This window comes from Furipterus horrens, unplaced genomic scaffold (genome assembly GCF_987537825.1).
Source record: "Furipterus horrens unplaced genomic scaffold, mFurHor1.1.pri manual_scaffold_4, whole genome shotgun sequence".
Taxonomy (NCBI): domain Eukaryota; kingdom Metazoa; phylum Chordata; class Mammalia; order Chiroptera; family Furipteridae; genus Furipterus; species Furipterus horrens.
The window spans coordinates 150747440-150770068 of NW_028327174.1; positions in this window are offsets into that span (position 1 = coordinate 150747440).

Genomic DNA, 22629 nt, shown 5'->3' on the forward strand with positions numbered 1-22629 from the left:
TTCTTGCCTGCAAAGTTTCTTTTGAGAAATCAGCTGACAGCCTTATGAGAACTCTGCTGTAGGTAACTCTGTTTTTTTCTCTTGCTGCTTTTAAGATTCTCTCTTTATCTTTTTCTTAATTAATTAATTTTTTGGGAATACCCCTGCGCTGAAATAATTCCTCCTCTCAGACTTAAGACCCTTTATAATCTTATAAAGGACAATAGGCGAAGGTCTCTTGCTCCTCTAGCTGCTTCAAGCTGGGCGTGGTCATCATCCTACTTACCCTTGGGTCCAGAAATCCCTAATAAGAGTGGGGGTGTGGAGAGGAGGGTGGCCTTCCCACATGGGGAAGGATCATGCAGACTCCAGGTTGGTTGGCTGTCCTCGGACAACAGCGTGCTTGGTTTAACAGGCTGGCATCCTTGTTGTATTCTGGGGGCAACAGATTTGGCAACAGGGTTAAAAGTCCTCATTAAAACCACAACCACTAGGTGACAAAAGGCAGGGATTAATTTATAAGTGTCCCACATTAGGGAAAAAAAAGGGTTTCTTTGGAGGAAGGTGTGCAAGGCATGTCACACCTGTCCAAAGCCCTTTTGCCTACTATACTTAGTTTGGGCTGAGGGGATATTTTAGGTTTCTCTCCTCAGACCTCTGGGCCTTTCTGTGCCAGCCATTAGGATAGAAAAGAGAAACCAGTTTTAAAGTGAAGCCCACAGATCACCCCATTCTTCACCAACCCAACCACTTAGTTCAGCCAAACTGTTGCGTCTCAGGAGGCAGCAATGCAGACAGGTTAAGTGAGACCTATACGTACAGACAATCACTCAGGTAATGAGATCATAGGCTTATGCCCTTTGAAAACAGAACACACATGTTAATTTACACAACATAACCCACAAATCACTCTCTAAATCTGCGAGACTGTCCTATTGGGAAGACATCCAGTTGCAAGTTATTTGACATTCTTCTTGCTTGTAAATTAAGCATCTTTGATGATGTCACAGACCTAGTTTAACTTTCAAATGAAAACAAACTTTAAATGAAAATAAACTTTAAAGACAGTTAACTGCCCTACTTTATAGTCTACCACTGAGCATTTTTATTTTCCTTGAATTGCAATTTTTCTCTTTAACATTACCCTCCTTGTCATTAAAGGGACTGCACTAAGTCCAGTTTTAATTTATCCTGTTCATTTGCATAAACACAACATGAGCAGCAAATGATTACATATGATCTTTAAGTCTTCTTTGCTGGAACTTATGCAAGGAACCTTTAGGATGACCTTCAGTCTGCCCTTCAGGGCATAGAAGCTGAGCCACATACCTGCCATTCAGCCTTGCCTATAAACACCTGTCTTTTCCAAGTCCTTCAGCTTTTCCATTGTGCCTTAAGGTTCCTTATAGCCATCTTTCAGAAAAACAAACTTCATTCCTTCCCTGGAAAGATTGCCATGAACCACACAACCAACCAAGGTACCAGGCCTTTTTTCTCGTGGGCTTTTATTAGCTTCGAAAGTCAATCCCAGTTTCTCTGGACTTTTTGGTAACAACCAGAGCTCAGACATGCTTCTTTTAGGCATGACATTCCAGTCAAAGTCTTGCTTAACAAAACCTCTATTAACAACTGGTCTTACTAGTTTTATGCAAAGAACCTTGTGTCATTACTTCTTCAGAGTCCCAAATTCTGGAGGGATCAGGTAGGGAGAAAAATATACAGTGTGAAGGAAAATCCTTGTCCTTCTAATATTCACTAAAATTGCATTTCGATACTTTACATTTTCTTTTGTTCGCTTTCGTACATGTGAAGTTCTGGGGGGGGGGGCAGTTTGCTGGCTCATGTATTTATTTATTTTGCTTTTTTTTTTTCCTACTAAAATTTTTTGTTTGTTTTTTTCTATTACAGTTGTCCCACTTTTTTCCTCATTGTTACCGCCCACCCTGCCCACCTCTTCTCCCAGAGTCAATCCCCACCCCATTGTCCATGTCCATCATCATTTATACACGTTCTCTGACTAGACCCTTCCCCTTCTTACCCCCTTCTCTCCTCCCCCTTGTCACTGTTAGTTTCCTCCTTTTTTACATGCCTGTGGTTCAGTTTTGCTAAATTGTTTGTGTTGTTCATTAGATTCCTGTATTAGGTTATATCATATGGTATTTGTCTTTCATTGCCTGGCTTGTTTCATTAAGCATAATTCTCTCTAGTTTCATCCATGTTGTTGCAAATGGTAGGAGTTCCTTCTTTCTTTCTGCTACATAGTACTCCATTGCATAAATGTACCACAAGTTTTTGATCCACTCATCTACAGAGGGGCCCTTAGGCTGTTTCCAGAACTTAGCTATTGTAAACAGTGCTGCAATGAACATAGGGGTGCATAAGTTCTTTTGAATTGGTGTTTCAGTGTTCTTCAGGTATAATCCTAGCAATGGAATTGCTGGTTCAAAAGGCAGTTCCATTTTTAGTTTTTTGAAGAAATTCCATACTGTTTTTCATAGTTGCTGAACCAGTCTGCATTCCCACCAGCAGTGCACTAGGGTTCCCTTTTCTCTGCATCCTGTCCAGCACATGCTGTTTATTAATTTGTTGATGATGGCCATTCTGACTGGTGTGAGGTGGTATCTCATTGTGGTTTTTATTTACCTCTCTAATGGCTAGTGATGTTCAGCGTTCTTTCATATGCCTATGTGTTTGTTCAGATCCTTTGCCCATTTTTTAATTGGGTTGTCTGTCTTCATGGTGTTGAGTCATATAAGTTCTTTAAATATTTTGGAGATCAATCCCTTGTGTGCGGTATCATTGGCTAATATATTTTCCCATATGGTTGGTTCCCTTTTCATCTTGTTGATGTTTTCTTTTGCTGAGCAGAAACGCTTTAGTTTGATGTAGTCCCATTTGTTTATTCTTTCCTTTATTTCCGTTGCCTTAGGAAATTTATCAGTGAAAATATTGCTATGTTGGATATCTGAAATTTTCGTGCCTATGTTTTCCTCTAGGACTTTTATGGTGCCATGGCTTACATTTAAATCTTTGATCCATCTTGAGCTTATTCTGGTGTAGGGTGTAAGTTGGTGGTCTAGTTTCATTTTTTTGCATGTCCATGTCCAGTTCTCTCAAGACCATTTTTTGAAGAAGCTCTTTTCACTCCATTTTATATTTTTCCCCCTTTGTCAAATATTAGTTGACCATATAGACCTGGGTTTATTTCTGGGCTCTCTGTTCTGTTCCATTGATCTATATGTCTCTTCTTATGCCAGTACTAGACTGTTCTGATTACCGTGACCTTGTAGTATAGTTTGGTATCAGGTATTGTGATTTCTCCTGCTGTGTTCTTCTTCCTCAAGATTGCTGTGGCTACTAAGGATCTGTTTAGGTTTCATATAAATTTTTGAAGTATTTGTTCTAGGTCTGTGAAATATGTGGTTTGTATTTTAATAGGGATTGCGTTAAATCTACAAATTGCTTTAGGTAGTATGGACATTTTAATGATGTTGATTCTTCCCATCCATGAACATGGTATATTCTTCCATTTATTTGTATCTTCCTTAATTTCTTTCTTCGGAGTTAAGTAGTTTTCCAAGCACAAGTCTTTTACCTCCTTGGTGAAGTGTATTTCTAGGTACTTTATTTTTCTTGTTGATATAGTAAATGGTTTTTTTTTTTTTTTTTTTTTTAGTTTCTATCTCTGATATCTTATTGTTGGTGTACAGAAATTTGACTTCTGAATATTGACTTTGTATCCTGCTATTTTGCCAAATTATTAGGTCGAGTAGTTTTTTCATGGAGTCTGTAGGGTTTTCGATGTACACAATCATGTCATCAGCAAATAATGACAGTTTTACTTCCTCTTTTAATATTTGGATGCCTTTTAGTTCTCTTTCTTGTCTGATTGCTGTGGCTAGAACTTCCAAGACTATATTGAATAAGAGCGTAGAGAGTGGACATTCTTGTCTTGTTCCTGATCTTAGGGGGAATGCTTTCAATTTTTGCCCATTGAGTATGATGTTGGCTTCAGATTTCTCGTTTATGGCCTTTATTATGTTGAGGTATGCTCCCTTTATTCCCATTTTGCTGAGTGTTTTCATCATAAATGGGTGTTGTACTTTATCAAATGCTTTTCTGCATCTATGGATATGATCATGTGATTTTTGTCTTTCATTTTGTTTAGGTGATGTATTATATTGATTGATTTGCGAATACTAAACCATCCTTGCATCCCTGGGATGAATCCCACTTGATCGTGGTGTATGATCTTTTGGATGTATTGCTGGAACTTGTTTGCCAAAATTTTATTGAGGAGTTTAGCATCTATGTTCATCAGCGATATTGGCCTGTAGTTTTCTTTCTTTGTTGTGTCTTGACCTGGTTTTGGAATTAGAGTAATACTGGCTTCATAGTAAGAGTTTTGGAGTCTTCCCTCTTCTTGGAGTTTTTGGAATGTTTTGAGAAGGATGTAAGTTAGTTCTTTTCTAAATGCTTTGTAAAATTCCCCTGTGAAGCCATCCAGTTCAGTGCTTTTGTGTGCCGGGAGCTTTTTGATTACTGCTTCAATTTCACTAGTTGTTATTTGTTTGTTCAAGCTTTCTGCTTCTTCTTGATTCAGTTTTGGAAGGTTATATGTTTCCAGAAATTTGTCCATTTCATCTAGGTTGTCAAATGTCTTGCGATACAGTTGTTCTCAGTAATTTCTTACAATCTTTTGTATTTCTGTGGTATTAGTTGTGATTTCTCCTATTTCATTTTTGATTGTATTTATTTGGGTCCTCTCTTCTTTTTCTTGATAAGCCTGGTTAAAGGCTTGTCGATTTTGTTTATCTTTTCAAAGAACCAGCTCCTGGTTTTATCGATCTTTTGAATTGTTTCTTTAGTCTCTATGTCATTTAATTCTGCTCTGATCTTGATGATTTCCTTTCTTCTATTCACTCTGGGCTTTTTTTGTTGTTGTTCCTCTAGTTCTTATAGCTGTAAGGTTAGATTTTTTTATTTGAGATTCTTCTATCCCTTTTAGATTGGCCTGTATTGCTCTGAACTTTCCTCCTAGGAGTGTTTTTGCTCTGTCCCATAGGTTTTGGGCTGTTGTGTGTTCATTATCATTTGTTTCCAGAAACTTTTTGATTTCTTTCTTGATGTCATTGTTAACCCATTCATTATTTAATAGCGTATTATTCATTCTCCATGAGTTTGAATGTTTTTGAATTTTTTCCTTGAGGTTGATTTCCAGTTTCAAGCCATTGTGATCTGAAAAGATGCTTGATATAATTTCTTTTTTTTGATACAATAATCTGTTTTTTAATATTCTCTATTGATTATGCTGTTACAGTTGTCCCAATTTTTTTCCCTTTGTTCTCCTCCACCCATTGACCCCATCCTTCCTGTTATCCCACCCTTTAGTCCATGCCCATTGGTTGTGCATATAGTTCTTCTCAACATCTTCCTATCTACTCCACAACCTCCTACTATGCTGCTTAATTTTTGTACCATCTCCCTCCCCTCCCCCCTTCCTGCTGACCTCCCCCCAAAATATTCCCCATACTTATAATTCTTTTTCCACTCTCATTGCCTACTTAGTTTGCCTTTGTTTCAATTCCTTAGTTTCTGTTGTTGGTTATTGTGGTACGGTTTTCATTTTAATGTTCATATCTTTGATCCTCTTTCTCCTAAACAAGTCCCTTTAGCACTTTATAAAACAGTGGTTTGGATCTAATGAACTCCTTCAGTTTTACTTTGTCCTGGAAGCACTTTCTCTGCTCTTCTATTCTGAATGACAGCTTCACTGGTTAGAGTAATCATGGCTGTAGGTTTTAGAATTTGATTACTTTGAATAGTTCTTGCCAGTCTCTTCTTGCCTGCAGAGTTTTTCTGAGAAATCAGCTGAGAGTCTTATTGGGACCCCTTTGTATGTAATTCTCTTCTCTCTTGCTGCTTTTAAAATTCTCTCTTTATCCTTAATTTTTGACATTTTGATTATAATGTGTCTTGGTGTGGTTCTCCGTGGGTCCAGTTTCTTTGGAACTCTCTGTGCTTCCTAGACCTGTAAGTCTATTTCCTCCCCCAAGTTAGGGAATTTCTGCTTTATTTTTTTTTTCACATAATTTTTAAATTTCTAGTTCTTCTTCTTCACCTTCTGGCAACCCTATGATTCAGATGTTGGCTCGCTTATAGCTGTCCCAGAGGTTTCTGAGCCTCTCCTCATTTTCCTCACTTTTTGTTTCCTCTTTCTGCACTGGTTGACTGTTCCTTCCCTATGTTCCGATTTGTTGATTTGATTCCTGGTTTTCTTTCCCTCACCACTAGTTTTGTATGTGTTTTCATTCATTTCAGCAGGACTAGCCTTCATTCCTTCCCTGTCTTGTTTAAGATCTGCTGTTAGGTCTGTAAGCATTTATATAACCAAAGCTCTGAACTGTGCCTTCAGAAAGATTTCCTATCTGCTGATCCCTTAGATTAGATATTTGCTGTCTGATCAGCTGCATGATTGGGATCTCTGTTATGATCTGTGCCATCATGACAGTTTTGTGTTTACCTTTGCTTCCTGGGTGGGGCTCTCACACCTCCTACACTATAAGGGGTAGAGCCCCGTGCACTCGTCACTACCAGGTGACCCTTCTCACCACGGTGTGGTGTTTTGTGTGGAGGCATGGGTCCAAGATGGATTCCTGCCATTCATTCTCCACTGAGTGACCAGGATCCTCCTCCTCCGTCCCCACCCCCTCCAGCCCTCCCAGTCTGAGGCAATGGGGATCTGCCTTCCCCAGTGTTCAAATTACACGCTGATGGGTTTGGTCTCCAGCCAGGGGTGCTCCCCAGGTGTTTCTTGCCTCTTTTAAAAGATGGATGTCTGTGCTTACCACTGTCCTACTGCTGTCACCACAGCTGCTGCCGCCAGCACAACTTGACCTCTCCCCTACGACTTCGCCCCTCGCACCTGTCCGGACAAGCACCACTTTTTTATAATTTTATACGTTGGACTCTCATATAGCTTTATTTCCTGGAACTTCTGTTATTTCTAGTTTTGTGGTAGTTGTATTCCTTCTTAGTTGTGGAGGGAGATGCAGTGTGTCAGTGTATGTCTCCATTTTGGCTGGAAGTTGATATAATTTCAATTTTCTTGAATTTGTTGAGGCTTGTTTTGGGTCCTACCATGTGGTCTATCTTTGAGAATGTTCCATGTGCACTTGAAAAGAATGTATATTTTACTTCTTTGGGATGTAAAGTTCTATATATATCAACTAAGTCCATTTGAACTAGAATGTTGTTCAGTGCCTCAATATTGTTGATATTTTTTTCCTTTGAAGATCAGTCCATTGTTGATAATGGGTTGTTAAAGTTCCCTTCTATGAGTGTGTTGCTTTCTATATCCTTCCTGAAGTCTTTTAAGATTTCCTTACATATTTGGGTGCTCCTATGTTGGGTGCATATGTTTACAAAGGTTACATCATCTTGATGGAATGTTCCCTTAAGTATTATGAAATGTCCTTCTTTGTCTCTTTTTATGGCCTTTGCTGTGAAATCCGTTTTGTCTGATATAAGTATTGCTACCTCAGCTTTTTTTTCATGTCCATGTGTTTGAAATATTTTTTTCTATCCGTTCACTTTGAGTCCGTGTAGATCTTTTGTTCTGAGGTGGGTCTCTTGTAGACAGCATGTATATGGACCATGCTTTCTAATCCATTCAGCTACCCTATGAGTTTTGATTGGTGCATTAATCCATTTACATTTAAGGTTATTATTGATAGAGACTTATACATTGTCATTTACCCCCTTTGTACCTTCGTTCCTCTCTCTCTCTGTTTCTTCATTATCTTAAAGCAGACCCTTTAGCATCTCTTGCAATGCTGGTTTATTGGAGATGTATTCTTTTAGCTTTATTTTGTCTGGGAAACTCCTTATTTCACCTTCCTTTTTGAAAGAAAGCATTGCTGGGTAGAGTATTCTCGGTTGTAGGCCTTTGTTTTTCATTGCTTGTAATATTTTTTGCCATTCCCTTCTGGCTTGTAGTGCTTCTGTTGAAAAATCTGATGATATCCTTATTGGAGCTCCCTTGTATGCTGTTAGCTGTTTCTCTCTTGGTGCTTTTAGGATTCTCTCTTTGTCTTTCAACGTTGCCATTTTATTTATTTTTTTTATTTTTGAGGGCTTTTTTTTCCAGTTAGTTTTTTTTAAATTATTTATTTGTTTGTTTGCTTATTTATTTATTTATTTTTAGAGAGAGGGGAAAGGAGAAAGAGAGGGGGAGAAACATCACTGTGTGGTTGCTTCTCACGCGCCCCCAACTGGGGACTGGCGTGCAACCTAGTCATGTGCCCTGACTCGAAATTGGACCAGCGACACTTGGCTCGCAGACCAACGCTCAATCCACTGAGACACTGCAGCAAGGTTCAATGTTGCCATTTTAATTATGACATATCTTGGAGTGGGTCTGTTTGGGTTCATCTTCATTGGGACCCTCCGTGTTTCCTGGACTTTCGTGACTTTTTCTCTCATCAAGTTAAGGAAGTTTTCTGTCATTAGTTTTTCAAACAGGTTTTGTATCCCTTGCTCCTCTTTTTCCCCTTCTGGTAGTCCTATGATATGGATATTATTACATTTCATATTGTCCTGCAGCTCTCTTAAAACCTGTTCTTTTTTTTTTCAATCTTTTTTCATTTTCTTGTACTGTCTGGGAATTTTTTTCTACGTTGTCCTCCAGCTCGCTGGTCCAGTTTTCTGCTTCCTCTAGCCTGCTTTTAATTCCTTCTACTGTGTTCTTCAATTAAGAACTTGTATACTTTATTTCCTTCTGGCTCTTATTGATATCTTCTATGTCCTTTTTCATGCTGTTGTAATTCTCAGTAAGTTCCTCGTAGTTTCCCTGGAGTTCTTTTTAGTTCTCTTTGAGCTCGTTGAGCTCATTGAGCTCATTCAGCTTCCCTATAATCCATGTCTGATAGTTTGCTTTCCTCTATTTCATTTAGTACTCTTTCTGCTGATTCCTCCTTTCCTTTCGGTGGGGGGTTGTTTCTCTGTCTCCCCATTTTTGTGACTTTTTTTGTTTGTTGCATCTTCTTAGATTGATCTGCATTTCCTGGATCTGCCCCTGGTGGTAGATCATGTACCAGTCTGGCCCTAGGCAGCCTGTTGGAGACTTCCAGGGATCTACTGCGTTTGTCTATCTCCTTTAGTTGTTAATCTGTTCAATCTGGGATCAGCCATCAGGCTTAAGCACCAATGGTGAGGCAGATTAATTACTGTGGGTGAGGCTTCTGCTTCCCCTTAGGCTGATGTTGCTTGGAGGGGAATGGTCTGCCTGCAGTATGGGGAATAAGTCAAGAGTGGGACCTGGTCAGCTGCTCCTTCAATTTTCTCCTCAAAGCCACCGCCCCAAATTCTCCCCAAGCATCTCTAGTCTTCTCTGCCCTCCCTCTGCTTGAGCCCAGGGTAAGTTGGTGCCAAAATATTTTTATACATGATCCATTTGAGAGCTCTTTGTCTCCAGCTATTTCTTTCAGGCCAGCAAAACACCATGTGGCTTTTCGCTTTTCACAGCTGGATGCTGTTTTACTTTCTGCTCTGTTGCTATAGCCTGGGGAGCCCAGCTGGGGGTTTAGATCCTGCCCTTCTCAGGGGGAACTCCTGGCTGCTGAGCTGTTTCTCAGTCCCTTCAGCTACCACCCATGGGAGCCCAGCAAGCCCTTTCATGTCTCCATACTTCCTACCAGTCATGTGATGAAGTGGCCTTTTCTGTCCCTCCGTGGTTATAAGACTTCTCTCCAGCTAGTGTTCAGTTGGTTATTCCAGATGATATCTCCACAAGTTAGTTGTAATTCCAGATTGGTCCTGGAACGCGGTTAGTGTAGCTTCCACTTAATCCTCTGACATCTTGGATTGCTCCGTTCTTTATCTTTAACCTTTGGCATTTTAATTATGTTGTGTCTTGGAGTGTGCCTCTTTGCATCATCTTGTTTGGGAATCTGTGCTTTCTAGACTTTCTTGTCTATTTCCTTCACCAACTTAGGGAAGTCTTTTTTTCGTTATTTTTTTCAGAGAGATTTCCAATTTTTTGCTCTTTCTCTTATTCTGGAACTCCTATGATGCAAATGTTGGAATGCTTGAAGTTTTTCCAGAGACCCCTTACACTATCCTTGTTTTTTTTTTTTTAGATGCTTTTTTCTTCTTGTTGTTCTGATTGGTTGTTTTTTGCTTCCTTATGTTCCAAATCTTTGATTTGATTGTTGGCTTCATCCTCTCTACTCTGACTTCCTGTAAACTGTTCTTGACTTCAATCAGTGTATCCTTTGTTTCTGACTGGATCTTTCTTATGCTGTTGAGGTCCTTACTAAGTTTCTTGAGCATCCTTATAACCAGGGTTCTGAACTCTGTATCTGATAGATTGTTTATTTCCATTTTGTTTATTTCTTTTTTTGGAGTTTTGTTCCATTTTTTCATTTGTGCCATGTTCTATGCTCATTTTGGCACCCTCCCTGTGTTTGTTTTTATGTATTCTATGCTATGATTCCATGTCTTGGTAGTGCGGACTAATGTATATGTGTCCTGTAGGGTCCAGTGGCACAGCCTCCCCTATCACCCAAGCTGGGTACTCAAGGTATGCTCTCTGTGTGGACAGAGTTCACCCTCCTCTTGTAGTTGAACCTTGATACTGTTGGCAGTTAGATAGGAGGGATTTATGCAGGCCAGCCACTTGCAAAGATGGGCTATGACCACTTAGCACCAACCTCTGCCCTCTCTGGAGGATCTTCTGTTAGAGGCAGGGTAGTCATGCTCCAGTGTGGTCTGTAGCTGTCCACTGGGTGCACTGGCCCTGGGGTTTCCTGGGTGGTGCAGGCCATGGTCAGCTCCAACCTGTCTTCTGCCCAGGGCCACCCTGCCTGAGCTTAAAGCATCTGTGATGACTGCTACTTGTGCTGGGGTTGGAGATTCCCAGGTAAAGCCAAACTTTGAAGCTAGGCTGGATACTGTTAGGGGCAGGCCTGGGGCTCAGTGAGGCCAGCTGTTGCTTATGTGAGAGGATTTAGGACATTGTGAAGCCTGAGCCAAGACCAACCATTTATATGGAATAGCAGCTTGGGTGGGCTCATGAATTGGGTGGGGAATTATCTCTGGGTATCTCCAAGGTGGATCTAACAATGTTAGCCAGGTTGATGGAGTCTCAGATATATCACCAGCTTTCGAGCTCTGTGGTTTACATAAGGGACAAAGGCCTCTGCTCGCTTGATACCACTTCAGCTCCTCCCTGTATACCACTGGTACCTTTCAAGCTGCTACCCAAATTCTGGAGCACAGAGGAAGTGAGTCTGAGTAGGTGAGTCTGTGTGTGGGTTGTTTAAGAGGAACTGCTTGGAGCCCCAGAAGTTTCTTCCACTGACCCCATCCCTGCTGCTTTTATGAGACTTATCTTCCTGGCACTGGAACCCTGGGCTAGGGGCCTGGTGTGGGGCTGGCACTCCTTGCTCCTGAGATATCCATCCTGAGTTTTTATCCACCACATATGTTTGAGGGATTAGCCTGTTGCATGTTTCTGCCCCTCCTACCAGTCAGGATGAATGTGGATTCTTTAATTCCATAGTTGTCAGACTTCTATTCACCTCAACTTCTGATGGTTCTGAGTGATGGCTGGTCTATATTTTAGCTGTAATTTTGATGTGGTTCTGTGAAATGGTGAACCATGTCTGCCTGTGCCACCTTCTTGACTGGAAGTGTAGCTTAAAGATTTTGACTGATTGTATCATATTTCTAAGAATTTATTTTAAAAAATATTCTGGTTGCACACAAAACTTTAGTCATAAACATGCTCCTTACAGTTTTATAATATATATTTATGTACACAACTTTTATTATTGTAATGCGATAACACACTAATACTGTTTGATAACCAAAATTCCTTCTGAGTACAGTGATTGTGGATTTTACTTTATCGTCTCTTGGTTTTTTTTTTTTTTTCTTCCTTTACTCTCCACTGTAAATAAGTGTTTTTTATAAATAATAAAGAGACAAATTATAATAAAGCATGTAAGGAAGAAGTCTATTTCTCATCCTCAGGTGTGGGTGGTATAGCACTAGTTGGTTCCTGGGTAGTGAGGCGGGGAAGATGCCAGCATCAGAAGGTAGTAGTGGGAGATAACCTTAAGGTTTCTTTGTATCCTAAAGCATTCTGTATGGTCAACGAGTGGTGCAAATATGGTAAGTACTACAGAAGACTAAAAGATGGAGAGGCTCTCTGCATGAGGAGGAGGTGAGCCTTGTGGGCCAGGAAAAAGAACTCCATTTTCTGGAATTCTTGGCTAGATCCGAAGTCCATGAAGGAATCTGACATCTATGTGGCTTGGAAAATGCAGCCATTGGATATCAGGAAGCAATTTCTTCTACCTTTGGGTTTTTGGAAATCCCTGAAGGTTTTATTTGCAGAGGGAAGCTGAGGTGAAACTAAGTACAGAAAATGCAAGGGATTTCAGAAACAGTCGTGCTGTAAAGCTGCAACAAATGATACCCTAGATACTTTCAGCTCATGGGGTATGATAAGCTGTTCCTTATATGTGTCAGGAGATTTTCCTTTATTTAGAAATTTGAGCCACACTTCAAAATCTCATGTTACCTTATCATTTTAATGAGTGTTTTCTAAAAGGCTGAGGCATCTGCCCTTGGTTTCCAGCCTTCTGCAGGAAACATCATGAAACTGGAGCAACTGAATGTGACAAGTGACTTGAAATTGTGATGATGGCAGTTTTAACCCAACGTTGTGCAACAGCATCTTGACTGAGGCTCGGGTTCCCAGTTTGGATGTCAAGGAATGGAAAGTCTTTTATTTGATACAATTTGTACCCCAGGGTTGTGTTGGCAGTGTGGAGCTTAAATGGGTGGGAATGAGGGGTGAGGGGTGATGGTTGGGAGGGCATGCAAGTTTATATATATATACCAGCTGATGTTACAAAGTTCTTTAAAAGAAAGGCAGTTCATTACCTAGCCTTTGGACATACAGGAAGCTGGGAGATAGTGATTTAGTTCTAGAAGTAATGCAGTGTGTCGCATCTTACTGTCTAGGGAAGAAGAGAGCACTTTTCTCTTCTTTTTTTTTTTTTTTAATAATATGAAAACAAGAAAGAAAGAGAGAAGAGGAGGGGAGAGAAGGGGAGGGGAAGGAGAGAAGAAAAGAAAAGATACGGGGATGGGGGAGAGAATGAAATGAATTTCAATGCTATTAGTAAATAGTATGGGTAATAGTACTTATTAAAGAACACAAAGCTGGTATTGACAACTTAGAATATTAACTTTTATCTTCATGTGCAGTCTCTAGAAAGTTCTTTTCCAATGAGGGTGAGTCCTGGCTAAATGAAGAGAATTGCCTAAATATCTTCCTTTTTATCCAGCATCATTGCTATCATTTCAAAAGAGTCCCCCTATCCTCAACTAAAATTCAAAAGTTATCCAGGTCCAGCAACCTTAGTTCACTGCAAGTGTCGGTCCCCCAAAGTGAGTATGAGGAAAATTTGTAAACATTATTGACACAATCTCTGAAGAGAGTATTGGGCAGTAACTGGTTAGGCTCAGAAAGTCACAGCTTCTTTAGTACTGATTGGGGAATGGATGGGACTAACTTGATGCCCTGTGAGTGAAATGACTGATTGACAGCCAAGAACACACAAACTTTTCAAGCAGTTTGTTGTAAAATGTCAGTAGAGGTTGGATGCTCACTAGGAAAGCTGGGATAGTTCAGTGATATTTGGGGGGTAAGTCTTGAAGGGGAGGAATCAGGGGTGATTAGGGATTCAAGTCTCTCTAGGACCACCCAGCTAACAAAGGTTAAGGAAGGGAACCATCTGTCTACCATGAATACTTCAGTCTTCATTAAAACTTAAGCCTCTGAACACAATAATTTTGTGGTCAGTCAATATGAAGAGGGGGCTTATTTCCAGGAAATCTACTTTTCTGGAGGTAGACGCTGAAATGGGAAGGTTGAAGCATGGTGTTTCCTAAGAAGGATTATAGGGGACCTTTGAAGACCCTTTCTGCATCCATAAATCTCGGGTTCATTTACTTTCAAACATTATGATGGAATTTTAATGCAACTGGAGAACTGGAATTCAGGAATTTTAAAATATAGCCCAGTCTGAGCTTGCTTTTGAAAAGCATGTTGTCCTCAATTTGTTAGTAATAAGAAGTAATTACTAAACAGCTTCTATCATAGGTGAGGGTTTTATATTACCTTAGAAGTCTCATAATAAATAGCTGATTGTAAACCTAGATTAGTTTGCTCATCCAGGAATCAGGAATAACACAGAGGAACAATTTTAACATAATTCCTGTTGAGTTTGATTTTTCAGCTGTTTTAGACTTAATAGGCATGCTGATTTCAAAACTGCAGTTAGTTTATTTCTATCATGGCAATATTTTCTGTAGAGCTTATCTTAATGTGACCACTGTAGGCTGGATCGAGCCTGGATCAAGGGAAGCACTAGTGCTCTCCTATTGGCTGAGAGTAAACCTCCCTCAAGTGGGAAGGGGTGGACAATGACCTTGGAGACCAGCGACAGGTTCATACTTGTCTAGGCTATTCATTTACACATGAGACAGTGTGGTGAGAGGTTGTGTGCCGCTCTATATAGTGAATTGTATTCTGAAGTGTAGTCCGAGTTCTTGTCTGTATACAAGGAGTTAGCAGAATTTATTTTTTTATTTACATACATATTTATTTCCTTTCCTTCAGATCACATCTGCCTCTGCTATTTCTCATCATAAGTGCCTAAACAACACCGATTCGTTTTGTTATATCTGTGGCAGTTTTACTATTCCCAGTCAAAGGACAAACATCAGCGCATTTGTCAGGTAAACCTACTGTGCAAATTTTAAAGTAAAACTTGGTGATCAAGATACGTCTTGGGCCCCTCGCAAGGTATGCAAGCAGTGTGTTGAGAGTTTACGGATGTGGATGAAGGGAACACGTGATAAATTGCCATTTGGTATACCTACAGTTTGGCAAGAGCCCAGAGATCATTCAAGTGACTGTTACTTTTGTATAGTGAAAATGTCAGGATATGACAAGAAAAATAAATGTAAAATAGAGTATCCTAGTTGACCATCAGCTATACGCCCAGTGTCTCATTCAGCTGATATCCCAGAGTCAGTCTTCATTGAATTACCCTCTTTCTAAAAACAGGAGAACTAAGTGACAGCAACAATGAAGATTTTGAAATTGAAGATGACTCAGTTCATAAGGGATTTGATCAGAATGAGTTGAATGATTTGGCACAAGATTTGGAACTATCCAAAAAGGCTTCAGGACTCCTAGCATGAAGACTGCATGAGAAAAGCTTGCTGAAAAAGGAGCAAAGGTATCCTACTTTTGGTCAAGAGAAAGTGCATTTCTGCAGTACTTCTGAAGTGACAATGGCTTCGTGTATTGCCATAACATACATGGTTTAATGGAGGAGTTGGGAATTCCAGTCTAGAACGCAACTAGATGGAGACTGTTCATCGATAGCTCAAAGCAGAGCTTGAAGTGTGTCCTCCTCCACAATGGCACTTTATTTGGTGCAGTCCCAGTTGGCCATTAGTTTGTTTTTGTGATAATATGAAGACATAAAGAGAGTCATTGATCTGTTGCAATATCACAAGCACGATTTGATCATCTGTTTTGACTTTATAATGGTCTGCTTCCTTCTTGGTCAGCAACCCGGATACACCAAGTATCCCTGTTTTCTGTGTATGTGGGTGAGTAGAGCTCTTGAGAAGCATTGGGTGGAATTGAATTGGCCTGCATTATCTGACCTCAAACCTGGTGATCCAAACATTCTACATGAGCCACATGTTGACAGAAAGAACATTATATTCCCACCTCTGCACATAAAACTGGGTCTCATGATACAATTTGTTAAAGCTTTGCCAACTGAAGGAGATTGTTTCAAGTATATCATTTTGGCATTTCCTAGCCTGTCATTTGAAACGATAAAGGCCGGTGTGTTTGACTGTCCACAGATTCGGCAGCTCATTAAAGATAAATATTTCATCCGAACAGTGTCAGAACTCCAAAAGAATGCTTGGTTGTCATTCAAAAACTTTGTCAAGGACTTTCTTGGAAATTCAAGAGCACAGAATTACACTGAAATTGTCCAGAAACTCTTGGAGAGCTTAAAAACGCTATACTTGCAAATTTTTACCTTAAAATGAATGTTTGGTAGCAGAACTTCACTACTTGTACACAATTTGACTTACAGTAACAATATATTGCCTTTATATGAATAAACTAACTCTAAATAAACAGTATATTCAGGTAATTTTTTTCTTTATTTTCCTTTGTATGTACATTTTGTATGATGTTTTGGGGACAAAGGGAAGGTATCTTGTACCTTAAAAAGGTGATGTGATAGAGAAAAACTGGGGCCATTTTTGGCTTCAGATGCCAAAAGTTAGTAAAAAACAAGTGTCAGATCTAGCTCAATGAAAATTGTGTTCTCCAGTGTAATTTAAGTACATTAAGATAGTTGATATAAAAGAAAATTAAATTTTCAAATAACAACTGCAAATGTTATTGAAAACTAATGGGAAATGGAAAAAGTGAATAAAAATAGTCTGTTTGGAGCTTAGTTTGATTTACAAGCTTGTTAAGCATTTGTTTCTTAGGCTTGCTCTTTGGATGGAATGCTAATGTCAAGAATGGAATGGAATGAAATTTTCGGCCTTAAGCCAAAGAGAGGCTTCTGCTCTTTTAAATTCTTGTTTCCTCACAAGCCTGGCAGCCTCAGGACAGGCCATCATTTCCTTTCAGAGAAGTTATTCACACTGTTTGGGTTTTGCCATCTATTTTTTGGCAAGGTTTTTGAAATTATCTCTTAGGAAAGAAAACCCATGGAAAGACGGATTTAAGTACAGAATCAGTGAATCCAAGGAAGTTCAAATTTTGCTATGTGAGATGCTTTTCATTGGGCCAGAAGTATTATTTAGGCAGTAGTGACACCACCTGGTCTTCCTGGGAACTTTCACTCAATCAATTACTGGAAAAATGATGCACTATGCAGATGATAGGTTATTGAGTTGTACACTTGAAACCTGTATGGTTTGATTAATCAATGTCACCCCAATAAATTAAATAAAAATAATATAAAATAAGTTGGTAAAAAAATCATTGGAAAAATGGACAAATTATTATTTTTTTCTGCTTAAAAAGCAGTAGGCACAGTAAAAGCTACATGAGAAATAGAAGGGCCCTTATCTTGAGGGATTTATTAACTGAGGAATATAAAAAACATATTTATGTCTTCTCTACTTCATCCCCCACCCTTACTCCAGAAATTCTGATTAAGAGGTTATGGATGGGACTGAGGTCCTGGCATCTGTATATATTTTTCTGAGAATTCTGATGATCACTCCAGTTTGGGGAGTGATTCAGGGGAAGACTGGTTGATAACAAACCTAAAGAAATCCTCAAGTATGAGAGAATTAAAAGAATTTAGAGTAATATCACCTTGAGCTGGGGTAATCAGAGAGGCTTCCATGAGACAGAGATTCTTGTAAATCTTTTTGAAAAAGCAGAGGGGTTAAAAAATAATAATAAGGTAATATAAGCAAGGAGATATACCAGGATGGGGAGAAGGTGTTTTATTCCCTATATAGATTACTTAATAATAATCTAATTCTCCAATTTTACTTCGGTATCTATTCAGGATTCTTACAGAAAAAACAAAATGTTCTCTAACCTGTCCTTTCAATACCTAATGTAATCATACTTCCCCTGATTTTAGCAAGTATCTCAGTCAGAGTATGGTCAGAAAAGCAGAACCACTTCTGTTTCAAACAGAATTTCAAGGAGAGGTAATTTAATACAAATCTTCATCTTTTAGGTGTTGGGAGAGATAGAAGAACTAAAGAGAAAAAGCAAGGGAGCTTGAGAAGCAAAAAGTAGAAAAAGCAACACTAAGAGTAGTATCTCTTAGAAGAAATTCTGGCTCTAGGGACTGGGGGAATAAAAGAAAAGAGGAGTTGTTATCAAAGCCCAAGAACTGGATACTAGGGGTTCTCTAGCCAATGCTAGAACTGCAAAGAGGATGGTTTCTCTGGCCAGAGCTGGGACAACCAAAAAAGGGTAGTTATAGCAGAAGCTTGGATCACTGACAGGATGCACCAGCAGAAGGAAGAGTACGAGAAAGCAATAATGGTTCTTTTTCTTGCAGGAATTTAACAGGATACCAGCTAGAGAGGAAGTCTGTGAACTGTAGTTTGTAGATTTCCAAACCCCAGCAATACAAAATAGATGGAAGAAGATGGGCCAACAGGTATACCATGTAAAATGAATATGCCAGGCACCGTGGTAGGCACTGGAATCCAATGGTAGTTCCATACAACCCTCCTTAGCTGGCTTCCAAGCCAGGCAGGTGATGAATGAATTTGATAGTCACAGAAAATACTACAAGTAATAACCATATTATTATTTATATTCTTTATACTCCTCAAAGTCCTTTGTCATCTCCTATTTTAAATTCTTGTAGCATATTTTTAAAGATAATTTCACATTGAACTAACTTTTATTTATTTTCCCACCAATAAATTTTTCACAAACATTGTATATAATTTTCTTATAAATATAAAGAAGCTCATATTTTAGCTGCTTTCTAACTCACTTGGTTCTTACTGTTCTTTTGATGAATAGGTTTTCCCCTTCTGACCAGTGACTTTCCTGTATCTCTCCCATGTTAGCCTCAACAATGCTATCATCCCAATGACTGTTTATTCTGTGGCCATTGCTATCTTCCTGTGTTTTCCTTCTAGTTTTAGATGGCCTCTTGGACTCTTGTGTTTGTTTATTTTCATCTGTCATCTTCACCAACTGGTCTTGTAGATCAACTTTAGGGATGTTTTCAGAGATCAGACATTGCTGTGAATTCTTCTCTTCTCACACTATTCTTGGTAGAGTCTTGTCTCTCCTGTCCCAGACTTTACATCGAATCAAGTCTACTTTCTGCTTTCTACCAGTTCATTTTTACTTCTTTGTCTTTAAAAACCCTAACTATATATTTGTATTTTTTGTAATGAACAGTGTTTCTCAAAGTGTCCTAAATGGACCAGCTACTTTTGAATCACCTAGGGAGCTTATTAAATATGCATATTTCTTGGCCAATTCTAGTTCATTGATTAATAATCTTTGGTGTGTGCCCAGAAATTTGTATGTTTAACAAATTCCTGGGATGGTACTGATCACATGAAAGTGTGAGATATATTGATAGAGACTTTTGTCTTTAGCTCTGACATTTTTATTCTCACCTCCTTTGGGGCTTTGAAAATATTGTTATCTTGAACAGAATACATTCTTATCATCAGACATCCAAGATGTGCAGTAATGACTTGAAGTTTGTCCTGTTATTTTTGAAATAATTTCACTCTGAATCAGTTATAATCTTTCTTCTCCTAGTAGCATACAGCAAAGATGCTTTCTAGGTTTGAAACCTTATCCCGAAATATTCCTATAGAGGAGAACAGATATTGATGTCAGTCTACAGATGGTGAAAAAAAAAAAAAAAGCTCAAAAAGTAAGGGAGTGGGGGAATAAAAGGAAAGGTCACACAGCTATTGAAGTGTAGAGCTGAGCTTTGAATCAGGATCCTTTCACTGTGACCTTTCTCAATTCACACCTCCTTTTTGATATTGGTATCTGTGCTAAAAGATAAACACAAACACACATGCGCACACACACACACACACACACACACTTGCTTCCATCCTTTGCAATTCACTGTGACATATATTGAATATTGGCCCTTTTTTTTTTTGTACCTACCCTTTGCAAAAGTAAAGTGGCATCTTCTCCTCAAGAGTAAAAAAGAAACTTAAAATACCTCTCGCATCACCAAGGCCAATGTGAGTCAGCACAGATCATTCCCTGAGTAGTGCTGATTACAAATGTGGAGGGATGGTGCACACTGAAGTGAAGCAAACAGTCATGATAATTTCAAGGTCCACTGAAATAGCAGAAAACTATCCAATGGAAATGAAGTAACTCTAGGTTTAGCTTGTAGACCCTGAAATCTCATAAACTCAAAACAGCTTGTGAGGATTTATGTGTTTACTCTCACATCTCCAGATAATTTGCACTAAAAGAGGAACCACTGTTGTCAATATTCCAAAATGGTTGATAATTCCTAAGTCAGTTAGATTTAGCTTTACAATATTTTTTTAAATCTAAATTAGTATGAATTTGGGCTTAATGTATTCTGAGAAATTATAACATTTTAAATGTTATAGCACAGCAGTGAAAACCTGGAAGTAATATCTGACTTTCTCATTCTACCTCTTGATTTAACACTTCCTCCTTTATATCTGTTCCATAATAGGAATGGTGGGTGATCTCCCATTGCACCAACCATAATTAAATCTTTCTCTGCACACTCTCTCTGTCTCTTTATCACTCTCACTCTCTCTACCTCACATATATAATTACTGTGTCCATTTCATAGGGTTGATGTAGGGTTCTATATGAAATACAGGATGCCCAGTTACTTTTTTTTTTTTTTTTTTACCCGCGGGCTTATTTCACTTAGCATAATACTCTCCAGTTCTATCCATGCTGTCAGGAAGGGTAGGAGTTCCTTCTTCCTTTCTGCTGCATAGTATTCCATTGTGTAAATATACCACAGATAACCCAATTTTTTAAAGTATATTTTATTGATTATATTGTTACAATAGTTCCAATTTTTTCCCCTTTGTTCCCCTCCGCCCAGCAGCCCCCTTCTCCAACAACCCCCTCCCCGAGTCCATGCCCATGGGTCATACATACAAGCTCTCCTGCCTCACTCTTTCATATATTCTTCTTCTTTTTTTTTAAAAATAATTAATTAATTAGTTAAATATTTTAACAATAAAAAATAACAATCCCTCCCTCTCAGACTTAAGACCCTTTACAATCTTATAAAGGACAATGGACGAAGGTCTCGAGCTCCTCTAGCTGCTTCAAGCTGGACATGGTCGTCGTCCTACCTACCCTTGGGTCAAGAAATCCCTAATAAGAGTAGGGGTGTGGAGGGGAGGGTGGCCTTCCCATAAGGGGAAGGATCGTGCAGACTCCAGGTTGGTTGGCTGTCTCTGGACAATGGCATGCTTGGTTTAACAGGCTGGCATCCTTGTTGTATTCTGGGGGCAACAGGGTTAAAGGACATCATTCAATCTGTAACCACTAGATGACAAAAGACAGGTATTAATTTTTCAATGTCCCACATTAGGGAAAAGAAAGGCTTCTTTGGAGGAAGGTATGCCAGGTACATCTCACCTGTCCAAAACCCTTTTGCCCATTATACTTAGTTTGGACTGAGGGAAATACTTTAGGTTTCCCCCCTCTCAGGCCTCTGGGCTCTTTCTGTCCAAGCAACTAGGATAGAAAAGAGAAACCAGTTTTAAAGTGAAGCCCACAGACCACCCCGTTCTTCACCAACCCAGCCACTTAGTTCAGCCAAACCATTGAGTCTCAGGAGGCAGTGCTGCAGAGAGGATTAAGTGAGGCCTATACGTACAGACAATCACTCAGGTAATGAGATCGTAGGCTTATGCCCTTTGAAAACAGAAAACACATGTTAATTTATGTAACATAACCCACATACAAGTCTCTAAATCTGTAGGACTGTCTTATCGGAAAGACCTCCAGTTGCAAGGTATTTGACATTCTTCTTGCCTCTGGTTCAATTTTGCTCATTTGTTTGTGTTGTTCATTAGTTTCCTGTAACAGGTGATAGCATAAGGTGATTTTCTTTTGTTGCCTGGCTTATTTCGCTAAGCATAATTCTCTCTAGTTCCAATCATGTTGTTGCAAATGGTAGAAGTTCCTTCTTTCTTTCAGTACTTATTCATTGTCATTTTCCCCTTTTTGTACTCATGTTCCTCTCTGTCTCTCTCTGTTTCTTCATCTTCTTAAAGCAGACCGTTCAGCATCTCTTGCAATGCTGGTTTGGTGGAGATATATTCTTTTAGCCTTCTTTTGTCTTGGAAACTCCTTATTTCACCTTCCATTTTGAATGAGAGCCTTGCTGGGTAGAGTATTCTTGGTTGTAGGCCTTTGTTTTTCATTACTTGGAATATATTTTGCCATTCCCTTCTGGCTTGTAGTGTTTCTGCTGAGAAATCTGATGATAGCCTTATTGGAGCTCCCTTGTATGTTATTAGTTGTTTCTCTCTTGCTGCTTTTAGGATTCTCTCTTTGTCTTTGAATGTTGCCATTTTAATTATGATGTGTCTTGAAGTGGGCCTGTTGGGGTTCATCTTCATTGGGACCCTCTGTGCTTCCCGGACTTGCATGATTCTTTCTCTCTTCATGTTAGGGAAGTTTTCTGTCATTAGTTTTTCAAAGAGGTTTTCTATTCCTTGCTCTTCTTCTTCTCCTTCTGGAATTCCTATGATACGGATATTATTACATTTCATGTTGTCCTGCAGCTGTCTTAGAGCCTCTTCAGTCTTGTTCAGTCTTTTTTCATTTTGTTGCACTGTCTGGGAGTTTTTGTGTACGTTGTCCTCCAGCTCGCTGATCCGATCTTCTGCTTCCTCTAGCCTGCTTTTAATTCCTTCTACTGTGTTCTTCAATTCAGAGATCATATTCTTCATTTCTTCCTGGCTCTTATTGATAGCTTCCATGTCCTTTTTGATGCTGGTATAATTCTCAGTAAGTTCCTTATAGTTCTTCTGGAG